General features: G+C 37.3%; 1 non-coding gene across 1 annotated transcript; it reads left to right on the plus strand.

Moving 5' to 3' along the window:
* The first annotated feature begins 767 nt into the window (after positions 1–767).
* LOC130948665 (small nucleolar RNA R71) lies at positions 768–871 on the plus strand. The gene has a single exon (XR_009073150.1). It is a non-coding gene; the product is annotated as a small nucleolar RNA R71 (small nucleolar RNA).
* Positions 872–19,500: the final 18,629 nt, after the last annotated feature.

Consider the following 19,500-nt stretch of genomic DNA (forward strand, 5'->3'; position numbering starts at 1 on the left):
GGTAGCCACTGACAACGGTGAAACCCTACATACAGCTTGCCATGGAAGGAGCCTTGCGTGTTTGATGAAGATGACAGTAGGAAAGCAGAGATTCGGAAGATGGAGCATCTCCAAAGCCTCAGCCTATTCTCCATTACTGCAAAACAAGTACCTTTTTCATGTTCTTTTGCTTTTTACAATCAATCCTGATAATTTCTGATATCCTGACTAAGATTTACAAGGTAACCATAGCTTGCTTCAAGCCGACAATCTCCGTGGGATCGACCCTTGCTCACGCAAGGTATTACTTGGACGACCCAGTGCACTTGCTGGTTAGTTGTGCGGGATTGCAAAAGTGTTATTGCAATTTCGTGCACAAGTTTCCATAGGGTTCTCCTAGGTAATTCACCTCTTCCATTGAAGGGTTCTCAGGATCATAAGCTTCTTCTTCAGATGAAGCATCCTTAGTACTGCCTGGTGCATTTTGCATTCCAGACAGACTTTGAGAAATCAAATTGACTTGCTGAGTCAATATTTTGTTCTGAGCCAATATGGCATTCAGAGTATCAATCTCAAGAACTCCTTTCTTCAGACTTGTCCCATTGTTCACAGGATTTCTTTCAGAAGTGTACATGAATTGGTTATTTGCAACCATTTCAATTAGCTCTTGAGCTTCTGTAGGCGTCTTCTTCAGATGAAGAGATCCTCCAGCAGAGCTATCCAAAGACATCTTGGATAGTTCAGAGAGACCATCATAGAAAATACCTATGATGCTCCATTCAGAAAGCATGTCAGATGGACATTTTCTGATCAATTGTTTGTATCTTTCCCAAGCTTCATAGAGGGATTCTCCATCCTTCTGTCTGAAGGTTTGGACTTCCACTCTAAGCTTACTCAATTTTTGAGGTGGAAAGAACTTTGCCAAGAAGGCATTGACTAGCTTTTCCCATGAGTCCAGGCTTTCTTTAGGTTGTGAGTCCAACCATGTCCTAGCTCTGTCTCTTATAGCAAAAGGGAATAGCATAAGTCTGTAGACCTCAGGGTCAACCCCATTAGTCTTGACAGTGTCACAGATTTGCAAGAATTCAGCTAAAAACTGATGAGGATCTTCCAATGGAAGTCCATGGAACTTGCAATTCTGTTGCATTAGAGAAACTAATTGAGGCTTAAGCTCAAAGTTGTTTGCTCCAATGGCAGGGATAGAGATGCTTCTCCCATAGAAGTCGGGAGTAGGTGCAGTAAAGTCACCCAGCACCTTCCTTGCATTATTGTTGTTGTTGTTGTTTTCGGCTGCCATGGTTTCTTCTTCTTTGAAGATTTCTGTCAGGTCCTCTACAGAGAGTTGTGCCTTAGCTTCTCTTAGCTTTCGCTTCAAGGTCCTTTCAGGTTCAGGGTCAGCTTCAACAAGAATGCCTTTGTCTTTGTTCCTGCTCATATGAAAGAGAAGAGGACAAAAAAATATGGAATCCTCTATGTCACAGTATAGAGATTCCTTGAGGTGTCAGAGGAACAGAAAAATAGAAAGAAGAGGTAGAAGAATTCGAACTTAATTAGATAGAGTTCGAATTGTGCATTGAGAAGGAGTGGTACTCCATAAATAGAAGGATGTGGGAAGAGAGGAAGAAATTTTCGAAAATCAAGTGAAATATTTTGAAAACATTTTTGAAAAACTTTAATTGATTTTCGAAAATCAAGAGTGGGAAAGAAATCAAGTAATTTTTGAAAAAGATTTTGAAATTAGAAATCAAAAAGATATGATTAAAAACTATTTTGAAAAAGATGTGATTAAAAAGATTTGATTGAAAAGTTATGCTTTTAAAAAGATATGATTGAAAAGATATGATTTGAAAACAATTTTAAAAAGATTTGATTTTAAAATTAATGACTTGGCTAACAAGAAAAGATATGATTCAAACATTAAACCTTTCTCAACAGAAAAGGCAACATACTTGAAATGTTGAATCAAATCATTAATTGTTAGTAAGTATCTTTGAAAAAGGAAAGAAATTGATTTTGAAAACATTTGATTGAAAAGATATGATTTGAAAAAGATTTGATTTTGAAAAACTTTGAAAACTTGAAAGAATTGATTTTGAAAAAAAAATTCTCCCCCTTGTGCCATCCTGGCGTTAAACGCCCAGAATGGTGCACATTCTGGCGTTTAACGCCCAATGCACTACCTTTTTGGGCGTTAAACGCCCAACCAGGCACCCTGGCTGGCGTTTAAACGCCAGTCTGTCCTTCTTCACTGGGCGTTTTGAACGCCCAGCTTTTTCTGTGTAATTCCTCTGCTGCATGTTCTGAATCTTCAGTTCCCTGTACTATTGACTTGAAAATAGAACCAAGATCAAATAAACAATGCATGCAAGACACCAAACTTAAAATTAGACACTAGACTCAAACAAGAAACATAAAATATTTTTGGTTTCTATGATTTTGAAAATTTTTTTGGATTTTTCAAAAATTATATGAAAATAGAAAATAAAGGTTTCAGAATTCTCAATTTGGATTCCAGGAATCATTGCAATGTTAGTCTAAGACTCCGGTCCAGGAATTAGACATGGCTTCACAGCCAGCCAAGCTTTTAAAGAAAGCTTCGGTCCAAAACACTAGACATGGCCAATGGCCAGCCAAGCCTTAGCAGATCATTGCTCCAATAGCAAGATTGATAGAAATCAACAAGCTCTTGTGATGATAGGTTGAAACCTCGGTCCAATAAGATTTGACATGGCTTCTCAGCCAGCCAGACTTCAACAGATCATCATGAAACACTAGAATTTATTCTTAAGAACTCTGAAGAAAAATACCTAATCTAAGCAACAAGATGAACCGTCAGTTGTCCATACTCAAAATAATCCCCGGCAACGGCGCCAAAAACTTGGTGCGCGAAATCATGATCACTACAACTTCGCACAACTAACCAGCAAGTGCACTGGGTCGTCCAAGTAATAAACCTTACGCGAGTAAGGGTCGATCCCACGGAGATTGTTGGTATGAAGCAAGCTATGGTCACCTTGTAAATCTTAATCAGGCAGACTCAAATGGGTATAGATGATGAATAAAACATAAAGATAAAGATAGAGATACTTATGCATATCATTGGTGAGAGCTTCAGATAAGCGTATGAAGATGCTTGGTCCCTTCCGTCTCTCTGCTTTCCTACTGTCTTCATCCAATCCTTCTTACTCCTTTCCATGGCAAGCTTATGCAAGGGTTTCACCATTGTCAGTGGCTACCTCCCATCCTCTCAGTGGAAATGTTCAACGCACCCTGTCACGGCACGGCTATCCAGCTGTCGGTTCTCGATCGGGCCGGAATAGAATCCAGTGATTCTTTTGCGTCTGTCACTAACGCCCCACCCTCAGGAGTTTGAAGCACGTCACAGTCATTCAATCATTGAATCCTACTCAGAATACCACAGACAAGGTTAGACCTTCCGGATTCTCTTGAATGCCGCCATCAGTTCTTGCCTATACCACGAAGACTCTGATCTCACGGAATGGCTGGCTCGTTTGTCAGGCGAGCACTCGGTTGTCAGGCGATCAACCATGCATCGTGTATCAGGAATCCAAGAGATATTCACCCAATCTAAGGTAGAACGGAGGTGGTTGTCAGTCACACGTTCATAGATGAGAATGATGATGAGTGTCACGGATCATCACATTCATCAAGTTGAAGAACAAGTGATATCTTGGAACAAGAACAAGCGGAATTGAATAGAAGAACAATAGTAATTGCATTGATACTCGAGGTACAGCAGAGCTCCACACCTTAATCTATGGTGTGTAGAAACTCCACCGTTGAAAATACATAAGAACAAGAGTGATCATTGGCTTCGGTCCCAGGGAGGGAACCAGAAGAACCAAGATGAAAATACAATAGTCAAAGGTCCTACTTATAGGGAACTAGTAGCTTAAGAATTACAAAGATGAGTAAATGACATAAAAATCCACTTCCGGGCCCACTTGGTGTGTGCTTGGGCTGAGCAATGAAGCATTTTCGTGTAGAGACTCTTCTTGGAGTTAAACGCCAGCTTTTATGCCAGTTTGGGCGTTTAACTCCCATTTAGGTGCCAGTTCCGGCGTTTAACGCTGGGAAATCTGAAGGTGACTTTGAACGCCAGTTTGGGCTATCAAATCTTGGGCAAAGTATGGACTATCATATATTTCTGGAAAGCCCAGGATGTCTACTTTTCAACGCCGTTGAGAGCGCGCCAATTGGGCTTCTTTAGCTCCAGAAAATCCACTTCGAGTGCAGGGAGGTCAGAATCCAACAGCATCTGCAGTCCTTTTCAGTCTCTGGATCAGATTTTTGCTCAGGTCCCTCAATTTCAGCCAGAAAATACCTGAAATCACAGAAAAACACACAAACTCATAGTAAAGTCCAGAAAAGTGAATTTTAACTAAAAACTAATAAAAATATACTAAAAACTCAACTCAAACTACTAAAAACATACTAAAAACAATGCCAAAAAGCGTACAAATTATCCGCTCATCAATAGTTTTCACAAGAAAAGCTGACGAAAGAAAGGAAAAAAGGCTAGAAAAGTTTCAAGTAGAACATATGAAGCTTCAAAGAAAGGTTTCAATATTATTTCAATTTTGTTTCCATATTCCAAATTTTATTCCATCCAAAATTTTACGCTTTGAATAATGTCAATATAATTACTGTCTTTCAGCAATGTCATCTCAAGATTTTTGTTTTGAATAAGAGATTGCTATTGGTGCACGAAAATTACACTCACACTATGTAATTCCGCACAACTAACCAGCAAGTGCATTGGGTCATCCAAGTAATACCTTACGTGAGTAAGGGTCGATCCCACAAAGATTGTCGGCTTGAAGCAAGCTATGGCTATCTTATTATTCTTAGTCAGGATATCAATAGGGCTCTTTAGTTTTAATTGTAAAAAGTGAAAGAGCATGAAATGAAAACTTGTTACGCAGTAATGGAGAATGGGTTGGAGTTTTGAAGATGCTTCGTCCTTTGAATTTCTGCTTTCCTACTGTCTTCTTCTTCACGCACACAGGACTCCTTCCATGGCAAGCTGTATGTTGGTGGATCACTGTTGTCAATGGTTACCAGCCGTTCTCTCAGTGAAAAGGGTCCATGTACATGGCTAATCATCTGTCGTTTCTCACTTGTGTTGGAATAGGATCCAATGATCTTTTTGCGTCTGTCACTACGCCCAATGTTCATGAGTTTGAAGCTCGTCACAGTCATCCCTTCCTGGATCCTACTCGGAATACCACAGACAAGGTTTAGACTTTCCGGATCTCAGGAATGCTGCCAATTAATTCTAGCTTATACCACGAAGACTCTGGACTCACAGATTGAATGCTCTGTTGTAAGGAGAGGCAGTCAAACTCGTGAGCCAGAAACCCAAGAGACATCCATTCAATCGAAGGTAGAACGCAAGTGGTTGTCAGGCACGTGTTCATAGGTTGATAATGGTGATGAGTGTCATGAATCATCACATTCATCATGTTGAAGTGCGAATGAACATCTTAGAATAGAAACAAGCGAGATTGAATAGAAAACAGAAATACTTGCATTAATTCATCGAGACGCTGCAGAGCTCCTCATCCCCAACCATTGGGTTTAGAGACTCATGCCGTCAAATGTACAATTTCAGATGTAAAATGTCATGACGTACAAAATAAATCTCTAAAAGTAGTTTATATACTCAACTAGTAACCTAGGTTTACAGAAAATGAGTAAACTAGGATAGATAGTGCAGAAATCCATTTTTGGGACCCACTTGGTGTGTGCTAGGGCTGAGCATTGAAGCTTTCACGTGCATAGGTCATTCTTGGAGTTAAACGCCAGTTTGTAACTTGTTTCTGGCGTTTAACTCTGCTTTGCAACTTGTTTCTGGCGTTTGACGCCAGAATAAGGCAGAAAGCTGGCGTTAAATGCCAGTTTGCATCATCTAAACTTGGGCAAAGTATGGACTATTATATATTGCTGGAAAGCCCGGGATGTCTACTTTCCAACTCATTTAAGAGCGTGCCATTTGAATTTCTGTAGCTCTAAAAATTCTACTTCGAGTTCAGGGTGGTCAGAATCCAACAGCATCAGCAGTCCTCTATCAGCCTCTGAATCAGATTTTTGCTCGGGTCCCTCAATTTTAGCCAGAAAATACCTGAATACAGATAGTGTTATTAATTCTCCTAGTTTAGTATGTTGATTCTTGAACACAGCTACTTTATAAGTCTTGGTCGTGGCCCTAAGCATTTTGTCTTCCAGTATTACCACCGGATACATAAATGCCACAAACACATAACTGGGTGAACCTTTTCAGATTGTGACTCAGCTTTGCTAAAGTCCCCAATTATAGGTGTCCAGAGTTTTTAAGCACACTCTTTTGGATCACGATTTTAACCACTCAGTCTCAAGCTTTTCACTTGGACCTGCATGCCACAAGCACATGGTTAGGGACAACTGGGTTCAGCAGCTTAGGCCAGGATTTTATTCCTTTAGGCCCTCCTATCCATTGATGCTCAAAGTCTTGGATCCTTTTTATCCTTGCCTTTTGGTTTTAAGGGCTATTGGCTTTTTTTTTTCTTTTTCTCTTTTTTTTTCACTGCTTTTTCTTACTTCAAGAATCAATTTTATGATTTTTCAGATTATCAATAATATTTCTCTTTTTAATCATTCTTTCAAGAGCCAACAGTTTTAACATTCATAAACAACAAGATAAAAAATATGCACTGTTTAAGCATTCATTCAAAAGACAGAAAGTGTTGCCACCACATATAAATAATTTGAATTTTTCTTGTTAAGAACTCAAAAAAAAGTTGCCTCCTTATTCTAAAAATATCTGCTATTTTATTCAAGTTTAATGATAATGAAACAAATAAATTATAGCTTACTTGGAGATGATAAAAATAAAAATAAAAATACTAATTACTACAACTCATATGATTCCTAGGATAGATTTCTAATAGCAGAAGTTATCACGGGATTAAGATTAGGACTCAACAACCTTTATTTTGGGAGATGGACGCTCCTTCAATTTGTGGGTTGTCTAGACCTTCAAGAGAAAGCTTCTGGTGCTTCAGCTCCTGTAGTTCACGCCCTTGCTTCTCCTATTCCTTAAGTAGTTTGCAGATTATAAAATTTTGATTCTGCTGTTCTTCCTTGATTTGATCCATAGTTTCTTGCAACTTAGTGACAGATGCTTCTAGGAGGGTCCAGTAGTCAATCTGAGGGATTTCTAGGAGGAACTCATGCGCCCTCCTTTTGATGGAGTTTTCTTGTACTTGTTGTCCCTCCATTGACTTCTTGGTAATTGGATGTTCGACTGTGTTGAACTTATCTACTCCCATCTTCACCTCAGCCTCTTTACATAGCAGAGAAATCAAGTTTGGGTAAGCCAACTTGGCGTCCTTGGAGTTCTTATTTGCAATTGTGTAGAGCTCACAAGAAATCAGTTGATGACCCTCCACTTCATTTCCTTGCATAATGCAGTGGATCATCATTGCTCTCGTGATAATGACTTTGGAGCGGTTGCTGGTGGGCAGTATGGAACGCCCAATGAAATCCAGCCAGCCTCTAGCAATTGGTTTGAGATCCCCTCTCTTGAGTTGATTTGGAACACCTTTTGTGCTGGTTGTCCACTTGGTTCCAGGGATGTATATGTCCTCTAGAATTTGGTCCAAGCGCTTATCATCATATACCATTCTCCTATTAAAGGATTCTGGATCATCTTGTAGTTGAGGTAGCTTGAAGACCTCTCTTATTTTGTCAAGGTGGAAGTGAATCATCTTCCCTCTGACCATGGTTCGAAAGGTATAGAAAGCGGTTCCAGTCATTCTCTGCCTCTCTGTTTGCCACAGATTTGAGTAGAATTCTTGAACCATGTTTCTACCCACTTTTGTTGCAGGATTAGCTAGAATTTCCCAGCCTCTGTTTCAAATTTGCTCTTGGATCTCCGGATATTCATCTTCTTTCAGATTGAATTTTACTTCCGGGATCACTGACCATAGACCCATTATTTTGTGGTAATGGTCCGAATGTTCCTTGGTTAAGAACCTCTCTTGATTCCAAAGTGGTCTTGGATTATTCTCTTTCTTGCCTCTTGAAGTGGTTTGTCTTCTCTTAGGAGCCATGATCTTAGTGAGTCTTAGCTCAGTGATCACGCAAAACACACCAAACTTAGAGGTTTGCTTGTCCTCAAGCAAAAGAAAGGAAAGAAGAGGAGAAGGAGGAGAGCTAAATTCGAATTGTGGAGGAGAGGGGGTTGCCGAATGTGAATTTAAAAGGGAGGGGGTGGATTCAAAAATTTTTGAAAAAGATATGATAGAAGATATGATTTATAAAAAGCTAATTATGATATGCAAAAGATGGAATTTTAAAATAAGATAAAAGAGAGTTTTTAAAAATATAAATCTAAATTTTGAAAAGATATTTAAAAAGATATATGAATTTTGAAAAAGATTTGAAGAGAAATTAAAAAGATATATGCATTTTGAAAAAGATTTGAAAAGAAGAAAAGATTTTTAGGATTAAGAGTTATTTTTTTTTTAATTTGAAATTGAAAAGATGAGGATTTGAAATATGTTTATGCAAGAAATCATGGATGAAAACATAAAAATTGAAAAAAAAATTGGGTTGAAAAACAAAATTACCTCCCCTCCACATTCCTGGCGTTAAATGCCCAAACGCTGCTTGTTTTGGGCGTTTTTGCTGCTTGTTTTGGGCGTTTAACGCCCATCCAGGTACCCTGGCTGGCGTTAGACGCCAGAAAGTGCCTCTTACTGGTGTTTTCATACCAGTGAGCTTCATTTCTCTGCTCTGAATCCTTTTGTAACTTTGTGAACTCCTATAAATGAGAATTAGTTCTGATGATAACTTATTAAACTCCTATAATTATTATTTAAATAACAGATAAACTATAGTAATGGCTGGGTTGCTTCCCAGCAAGCACTTCTTTATTATCTTTAGCTAGACCTTACTGAGCTTTAATCTAGTCTTAGTTTTGAGCATTCTTGCTCAAAATTGCTTTCAAGATAATGTTTGACTCTCTGTCCATTAACAATGAACTTTTTGTCAGAATCAATATCCTGAAGCTCTACATATCCATATGGTGACACGCCTGTAATCACATATGGTCCTCTCTACCGGGATTTTAGTTTCCCAGGGAATAGCCTGAGCCTAGAGTTAAATAGCAGAACCTTTTGTCCTGGCTCAAAGACTCTGGATGATAGGTTCTTATCATGCCATCTCTTTGCTTTTTCCTTGTAAATTTTGACATTTTCAAAAGCATTGAGTCTGAATTCCTCTAGCTCATTCAGTTGGAGCAATCTTTTCTCTCCAGCTAATTTGGCATCAAGGTTTAGGAATTTGGTTTCCCAGTAGGCTTTATGCTCCAGTTCCACGGGCAGGTGACAAGCCTTCCCATACACAAGCTGGTATGGAGAGGTTCCTATAAGAGTCTTGAATGCTGTTCTGTATGCCTATAGAGCATCATCCAAGCTCTTTGTCCAATCCTTTCTACGAGAAATTACAGTTCGTTCCAGGATTATTTTTAGTTCTCTATTAGAGACTTCAGCTTGCCCATTGGTCTGTGGATGATATGGAATTGCCACCTTGTGCCTAATTCTATATCGGACCATGACAGTATAAAGCTGTTATTACAGAAATGAGTGCCTCCATCACCGATCAGTGCTCTAAGGACACCAAATCTGCTAAAGATATGTTTTTGGAGGAACTTCAATATTGTCTTAGTATCGTTAGTGGGTGTTGCAATTGCCTCCACCCATTTAGATACATAGTCTACTGCCACCAGAATGTAAGTGTTTGAGTATGATGGTGGGAAAGGACCAATGAAGCCAATACCCCATACATCAAACAAATCAATCTCTAGGATCTCTTGTTGAGGCATGGCATAACCATGAGGCAGATTACCAGCTTGCTAGCAACTGTCACAGTTACGTACAAACCCTCGGGAGTCTCTATAGATTGTAGGCCAGTAGAAGCCACATTGGAGGACTTTGGTGGCTGTTTGCTCACCTCTGAAATGTCCTCCATATTGTGATCCATGGCAATGCCATAGGATCTTTTGTGCCTCTTCTCTAGGCACGCACCTACGGATTAGTCCGTCTGCACATCTCTTAAAGAGATATGGTTCATCCCACAAGTAGTATTTTACATCAGAAAGTAGTTTTTTCTTTTGCTGCCTGCTGAACTCCTTGGGAATGAACCTTGCAGCTTTATAGTTTGCGATGTCTGCAAACCATGGCACCTCCTGAATGGCAAAGAGTTGCTCATCCGGAAAGGTTTCAGAGATCTCAGTGAGGGGTAGAGACATCCCTTCTACTGGTTCTATCCGGGACAGGTGATCTGCTACTTGATTCTCTGTCCCTTTTCTGTCTCTTATTTCTATATCAAACTATTGCAGAAGCAACACCCATCTTATGAGTCTGGGTTTTGAATCCTGCTTTGTAAGTAGATATTTAAGAGTAGCATGGTCAGTGTACACAATCACTTTTGATCCTACCAAATAGGATCTGAACTTGTCAATGGCATAAACCACTGCAAGCAATTCCTTTTCTGTGGTTGTGTAATTTTTCTGCGCATCATTTAGAACACGGCTAGCGTAGTAAATGACGTGCAGAAGCTTGTCATGCCTCTGTCCCAATACTGCACTAATAGCATGGTCACTGGCATCACACATTAGTTCAAATGGTAATGTCCAGTCCGGTGTAGAAATGACAGGCGATGTAACCAGCTTAGCCTTCAGAGTCTCAAAGGCCTGCAAACACTCTGTGTCAAAGACAAATGGTGTATCAGCAGCTAGCAGGTTACTCAGAGGTTTTGCAATTTTTGAAAAATCTTTTATAAACCTCCTGTAGAATCCTGCATGTCCCAGAAAACTTTTGATTGCCTTAACATTGGTGGAGGGTGGTAATTTTTTGATTACCTCCACGTTAGCTTGATCCACCTCTATGCCTTTGTTCGAAATTTTGTGCCCAAGGACAATTCCTTCAGTCACCATAAAGTGACATTTCTCCCAATTTAAAACCAGGTTGATCTCTTAGCACCTTTTCAGAACAAGTGCTAGATGGTCCAGACAGGAGCTGAATGAATCTCCAAATACTAAGAAGTCGTCCATGAAGACTTCCAGAAATTTTTCCACCATATTAGAGAAAATAGAGAGAATGCATCTCTGAAAGGTTGCTGGTGCCTTACACAGACCAAATGGCATCCTTCTGTAGGCAAATACTCCAGATAAACATGTGAATGCTATTTTCTCTTGATCATGGGGATCTACTGAAATCTGGTTATAGCCTGAGTAGCCATCTAGAAAGCAGTAATAGTCATGACCTACTAGTCTTTCTAGCATTTGGTCTATGAAGGGTAAAGGAAAATGATCCTTTCTGGTGGATGTATTGAGTCTTCTGTAGTCAATACACATACGCCACCCTGTAAATGTTCTTGTAGGGACCAGTTCATTTTTTTCATTATGAACCACTGTTCATGCCTCCCTTTTTGGGTACAACTTGGACAGGGCTCACCCAGGGGCTATCAGAAATGGGATAAATAATCACAGCCTCTAGTAATTTAGTGACCTCTTTCTGCACCACCTCCTTCATGGCTGGATTCAGCCACCTTTGTGGTTGAACAACTAGTTTGGGATTATCCTCTAGTAGGATCTTGTGCATGCATCTAGCTAGGCTAATGCCCTTGAGATCACTAAATGGACCACCCAAGAGCTGTCTTGTGTGTCCTTAGCACCCGAATTGGTACTTTCTCTTCATGTGGCTCTAAGGTAGAGCTTATGATTACAGGAAAAGTTTCACCTTCTCCCAAAAATGCATATTTTAGGGATGGTGGTAGTAATTTGAGCTCGGGTTTAGGAGGTTTCTCCTCTTCCTGAGGAATTTTCAGAGCTTCTTGTATTTTCTCTGGTTCCTCCAGATCAGGCTGAATATCTTTAAAGAAATCCTCTAGTTCTGATTCGAGACTCTCAGCCATATTGATCTCTTATACCAAGGAATCAATAATATCAACACGCATACAGTCTTTTGATGTGTCTGGATGCTTCATTGCTTCAATAGCATTCAGCCTAAACTCATCCTCATTGACTCTCAGGGTTACTTCCCCTTTTTGGACGTCAATGAGGGTTCGTCCAGTTGCTAGGAAAGGTCCTAGAATGAAAGTTGCACTCTTGTGCACCTCCATTTCCAGCACTACAAAGTCAGTGGGAAAGGTAAATGGCCCAACTGTGACAATCATATCCTCAATTACGACTGATGGGTATTTAATGGAGCCATCAGCATGTTGAAGACATATCCTGGTTGGTTTGATCTCTTCAGTCAAGCCAAGCTTTCTGATAGTGGATGCATGGATTAGGTTGATACTTGCCCCAAGATCACATAGAGCTGTCTTGGTACAGGTACCCTCTAATGTGCATGGTATCATAAAGCTTCCAGGATCATTAAGCTTCTCTGGTAAGCTCTTTAAAATGATTGCACTGCATTCTTCAGTGAGAAAAACTTTTTCAGTTTCTCTCCAATCCTTCTTATGACTTAAGATCTCTTTTATGAACTTAGCATAAGAGGGTATTTGCTCAAGTGCCTCTGCAAACGAAATCTTAATTTCAAGTGTCCTGAGATAGTCTGCAAAGCGAGCAAATTGTTTATCCTGTTCCGCTTGGCGGAGTTTCTGAGGATAAGGTATTTTGGTTTTGTATTCTTCAACCTTGGTTGCTGTAGGTATATTTCCTACAGAGGTAGGCTGAGAAGCCTTCTTGAGGGAGTTATTATCAGCACTTGTAAGTGTCTGACCCCTCATAGGCATTTGAACACCAGGATTGGGGGCTGGATTGGCGTTTAACGCCAGATTCTCTCCCTTTTCTGTCATTTGAACACCAGAACTGAGTATGGTTTGGGCATTTAACGCCACTTTTTCTCACTTTTCTGGCATTTGAACGCCAGAACTGGGCGTCCACTGGGCGTTTAATGCCAGTTTTTCACCCTTTTCTGGTGTTTTAACGCCAGAATCATTCCTCTCTGGGATCTTACTGTCCTCAGAGGGATTTTGGGTAGCAGTCTACTCATCCTCTATTAATTGTTCTTTTCTTGGCTTTCTGATACTTTGAGCTGAGGTATTCAATGTTTTTCCACTCCTCAATTGAACTGCTTGGCACTCTTCTGTTATCTGTTTTGATAACTGTTGTCTTGTCTGGTCAAGTTGTGCTTCTATGTTCTTGTTAGCATCCTTAGTGTCTTGTAACATCTCCTTAAATTCTGTCAACTGTTCTATCAGATAACATAAATGCTGATTAATTTCAGCAACTTGTTCCAGAGGACTAAGTTCAGTGGATACTGCCTTAGCCTCTTCTTTTATGGAGGACTCACTACTTAAGTACAGATGCTGATTTCTAGCAACTGTATCAATGAGCTCTTGAGCCTCTTCAATTGTTTTTCTCATGTGTATAGATCCACCAGCTGAGTGGTCTAGAGATATCTGAGCTTTTGCTGTAAGCCCATAGTAGAAGATGTCTAACTACACCAATTCTGAAAACATTTCAGAGGGGCATTTCCTTAACATCTCTCTGTACCTCTCCCAGACATTGTAAAGGGATTCATTATCCTCTTGTTTAAAGCCTTGAATATCCAGCCTTAGTCGTGTCATCCTCTTGGGAGGGAAATATTGATTCAGGAATTGTCTGACAACTGTTTCCATGTTCTTATACTAGCTTTAGGTTGGTTATTTAACCACCTTTTAGCTTGGTCTTTTACAGCAAATGGAAACGGTAATAATCTGTAGACATCCTGATCTACTTCCTTATCATGTACTGCATCAGCAATTTGTAAGAACTGTATCAGAAACTCAGTTGGTTCTTCCTGTGGAAGACCAGAATACTGACAATTTTGCTGCACCATGATAATGAGCTGAGGATTCAACTCAAAACTACTGACTCCGATGGAGGGTATACATATACTACTCCCATATAAAGCAGTAGTGGGGTTGGCATATGACCCCAGAGTCCTTCTGGACTGTTCATTTCCACTTAGGTCCATGATGGAGTAAGGAAGATGAGGTGGATTTATTTTATTTACTTTATTATATTTATTTATTAATTTTTTTTGAAATAAAAAAATAAAATAAAATAAAATAAAACAAAATAAATAAGAAAAAGATTTGAAAATAATTTATGAGGACTTTCAAAAAAATGAGGAGAGAGAAAGTGGTTAGGATGTTTTTGAAAAAGATATGATTTTAAAAATCTTAAAAGGATATGATTTGAAAAATTTTGACTAAGTCAACCCAAGGGATTCAAAAATTATGAGCAATTAAAGGAAAAGATATTTTTTATTTTTGAATTTTATTACGAAAGAGAAAAACAAACAAAAGACACAAGACTTAAAATTTTTAGATCCAATGCTCCTTATTTTCGAAAATTTTGGAGGGAAACCACCAAGACACACCAAACTTAAAAATTTTAAGATCAAAACACAACGAAGACTCAAGAACACCTTGAAGACTCACAATAACAACAAGAACAAAAGAAACAACACCAAACTTAAAATTTTTTGAAAACCAAAATAAAATTTTCGAAAACTAAAGAAAAATTAACAAGAGAACACCAAACTTAAAGTTTGGCACAAGATTTAATCAAAGAAAAATTATTTTTGAAAAAGTTTTAAAAGGGGGATACCCAATTACCAAGAACACAAGCACAACGCTCTAGCCAACTGAGCTATAAATTTAACGTGTTTTAAAAAGGTATTTTTAAAGGAAAATAAAAACATGCAATTGACACCAAACTTAAGATATGAAACTAAACTCGAACAAAAGACTCCAAGAAAAATTAAAAACTAATAAAGAAAAATAATATTTTTGAAAGATTTTTAAAAGGAATAATAAAAGATGCAATCCTAGTGACTCTAAACCAAAAAGATAAATTTTTCCTAATCTAAGTAACAAGATAAACCGTTAGTTGTCCAAACTTGAACAATACCCAGCAACGGCGCCAAAAACTTGGTGCACGAAAATTACACTCACACTATGTAATTCCGCACAACTAACCAGCAAGTGCATTGTAATACCTTACGTGAGTAAGGGTCGATTCCATGGAGATTGCCGGCTTGAAGCAAGCAATGGTTATCTTATTATTCTTAGTCAAGATATCAATAGGGCTCTTTAGTTTTAATTGTAAAAAGTGAAAGAGCATGAAATGAATACTTGTTACGCAGTAATGGAGAATGGGTTGGAGTTTTGGAGATGCTTCGTCCTTTGAATTTCTACTTTCCTACTGTCTTCTTCTTCACGCACGCAGATCTCCTTCCATGGCAAGCTGTATGTTGGTGGATCACCGTTGTCAATGTTTACCAACCGTCCTCTCAGTGAAAAGGGTCCATGTACATGACTAATCATCTATCGGTTCTCACTTGTGTTGGAATAGGATCCAATGATCTTTTTGCGTCTGTCACTACGCCCAACGTTCATGAGTTTGAAGCTCGTCACAGTCATCCCTTCCCGGATCCTACTCGGAATACCTCAAACAAGGTTTAGACTTTCTGGATCTCAGGAATGCTGCCAATTAATTCTAGCTTATACCACAAAGACTCTGGACTCACGGATTGAATGCTCTGTTATCAGGAGAGGCAGTCAAACTCGTGAGTCAGAAACCCAAGAGACATCTATTCAATCGAAGGTAGAACGGAAGTGGTTGTCAGACACGCGTTCATAGGTTGAGAATGGTGATGAGTGTCACGGATCATCACATTCATCATGTTGAAGTGCGAATGAACATCTTAGAATAGAAACAAGCGAGATTGAATAGAAAACAGAAATACTTGCATTAATTCATCGAGACGCTGCAGAGCTCCTCACCTCCAACCATGGGGTTTAGAGACTCATGCCGTCAAAGGCACAATTTCAGATGTAAAATGTTATGAGGTACAAAATAAATCTCTAAAAGTAGTTTATATACTCAACTAGTAACCTAGGTTTACAAAAAATGAGTAAACTAGGATAGATAGTGCAGAAATCCACTTCTGGGGCCCACTTGGTGTGTGCTGGGGCTGAGCATTGAAGCTTTCACATGCATAGGCCATTCTTGGAGTTAAACGCCAGTTTGTAACCTATTTCTGGCGTTTAACTCTGCTTTGCAACTTGTTTCTGGCATTTGATGCCAGAATAGGGCAGAAAGCTGGCGTTAAACGCCAGTTTGCGTCATCTAAACTTGGGCAAAGTATGGACTATTAAATATTGCTGGAAAGCCTTGAATGTCTACTTTCCAATGCAATTGAGAGCGCGCCATTTGGATTTTTGTAGCTCCAAAAATTTCACTTCGAGTGCAGGGAGGTCAGAATCCAACAACATCAGCAGTCCTCTATCAGCCTCTGAATAAGATTTTTGCTCAAGTTCTTTAATTTCAGCCAGAAAATACTTGAAATCACAGAAAAATACACAAACTCATAGTAAAGTCCAGAAATGTGATTTTTGCATAAAAACTAATAAAAATATACTAAAAAGTAGCTAGATCCTACTAAAAACTATATTAAAACACCCTAAAAAGCGTATAAAATATCTGTTCATCAGCTACATATCTAATTTTGATATCCATGTTTGGGTTATCAATAATAAACCAGGGTCAATTATATTGGCATAAAATTGTCATCTTGTTTCAAGGTAAATGTCCCCATAATTCACATTACGGTATTTTTCCCTCTCAACTATGTTGAAATATGAGAAGTCCTTTACAGGTATATTTATTGAGAATTACTTAATTTGCAAAGTTGCTAGTTTTAAGAATAGATACACTACATACAGTTATTTTTGCTTTTGATTTTATAATTATATATTGGTGCATATATTTCGGAGTATATTCTTTTCACTAGTTGATATGGCTTGTTAGGATTTGTAAATAGTCCAGTGACGACATAAAGTTATTCAATTGTGTTTATCAATAGTTGAGAGAGAAAAAATTTTCTTGAACAATTTGGTATTAATAATTAAGTTCTGAATTTTGTCATTTTTTTATGTTTTGGCCTTTCAGGGACAAACTCTACTGTTTCCCCAAATTTTTTGCCACGAGGCTATTAGGTATGTTATTTCATATTTTTGGTTCTATGATTTGTAGCTAATTTAAAAGTGTTGAATTTTTAGAAATATAAAAAATTATCAGTTTAGATATATGGAGTAAACTGTTTCTAACAAATTTATAACATGTATGTGAAAGAAGAGATAACAGAGCCAAGAGTAGCATGGACTAAGAGGTTCATAATTTATCTAAAAGGGTCAGCAAGATGATTCATACATTGAAAGAACTCATACCCAATTGAAATAAGGTGTCTTTAGTCACTAGTGTTCATTATATTTCCAACTTTATTTTTCTCATTGTAAGTGTCAATAATGTATGTGCTAAATTGATAAAGTTTCAACTCTTAATGATGCAATTGACTATCTTAAGACCCTAAAGCTTCAGTTGCAAGTCAATTTTACTATTAATTAATCCTCTATCTAGCTAATTCAAGTTCATAATTAGTGTTGAGATATATGTATAGAAAACTATTGCATATGTATATGTTTTTAGATAATGTTAATGGGAGAGAATTTTGCATGCCATTGATGATGTTCAACCAAATGAAGCCTATTATTATGCCACCATCACCACATTTCATCAATCCTACTCCACCATTTGCGCCATAGTCAATCACCAATTCTTCCAGTCTAGATGTTTTACATGTTCAAGTAATCAATAATAATGGTGATCAGGTTTCCCTTCACCAACACATAACTAGCAACCGCTACCCTTTTAAGTTCACCAATTTGTCTTAGAAATTGTATCGAGAGAGAAATTATTAGCTAATAAGATTTATTTGCCATGTGATATAGTAGGAAATTATAGTTCTTTTCCTTGTATTTGGCTACCATATAGTTTTATTATGTTTTTCTTATTATAGTAAAAAAATCATGTTATGTTTGATATTTTATATAGGAGTTATTACTTTTGATTTCTAATACAAAAAAAAATCATATTATCTTTAATATTTTGTTTATGAGTTATATAATATTTTGTTTATGAATTATGATTTTTTGTTATTATGAAATTTTAATAAAAAATTATTTGTTTAATGCGGTAAAAATGACTGTAAAAGCTACCTTTTTAAATGATAAAAATTGTCACTTTTATTTGGTAAAAAAGACGGTTTGTAACTGCCATTTTAAATAACATAAAATGCCATTTTAACACGGTAAAAAAGGTGGTTTCAAATGCCGTTTTAACTAATAAAAATTTCACTGTCAGAGTAAAAACGACAATTCAAAACGCCGCTTTAATCAATCAAAAATATCGTTTTAACCCGATAACTGCCGTATCAACCAACCAAAAACGTCATTTTCACCCTGGAAATAAAGACGGTTTGAACAGCCGTTTTAACAAAAAAATGTTGTTTTATTTGAAAATAGTGGCGGTTTGAACTGCCGTTTTAACATATCTAAAAACAGCTATTTTAACCGAAAGAATTATGACGATTTTCTAAAAACTGCCATTTCTAATAATAATGGCGGTTTAAATTGCTGTTTTTTGTAGTATAAAACAAAAAATAAACTAAAAATAACTAGAATTTATTTTATTTAATATAATAATTAATGAATATTAAATAAGATAATTTTTTTGTCTCTCTAATATCACCGTAAATTTTATATATACATATATAAAAGAATTGATTAGCATATCCCACCGAAAAATGAAATACTTTTATTGAGAGCGACAAAAATTCCTTAAAGATACATATCTTGTTATTAAAACTTATTGTTTGATGTATTCTTAATTGTTGTAATAATTTTAGAATATTTATTAAGGAAGCTAAAAAACAAGCACTTAACTAATGTGAAAGTTAGCAATGCGCATGAAAATCATTCTAAAGTTTAGGATATAACGGGATCTTGTCCCAACCATGGGAAGCATGTGCTGCACTACGTGGCAATAGGTCCCAGTTACTCTTTATTTCATGTCCACAAATGTCCAAAGACCTCTCCATGTCAATATTCAATGGGTTCATGAATCATCCTAAAGATTATTATTAGTTGGAGGGCCATCTTTTTTTTCTTTGGGAACGTGTTTGGAGGACAATCTGTCACTGAACAATAAGCAATAATGCGGAATAAATAATGCATGAGGAGCACACACGATATAATGAGAAAGGTACATATATATAAAATATGAGATATCATCTTAACTCATATTTTTGTTTTACAATGTACTACATCTACATAAAAAATTAACTATTAAATCAATAATTAATATAAAATATATATTAAAAATAAATTAAATAATATATATATTTATACTCAAATACATAATAATTTTTTTATACATAATTCAAAATAAATAATTCGTGGCGAGCTCACAAGATATAATGGCAAACCAAATTGTACATATAATATGTATGGGATATCATCTTAACTGATATTTTTTTTTTATAGAAGTTTTTGAGAGTAAACCAAATTTATTAACAGTGAATAGAGATGCGAATTGATTTGATTTCACATTTTGTA

Source organism: Arachis stenosperma, chromosome 1 (genome assembly GCF_014773155.1).
Source record: "Arachis stenosperma cultivar V10309 chromosome 1, arast.V10309.gnm1.PFL2, whole genome shotgun sequence".
In the NCBI taxonomy this organism is placed as follows: Eukaryota; Viridiplantae; Streptophyta; class Magnoliopsida; order Fabales; family Fabaceae; genus Arachis; species Arachis stenosperma.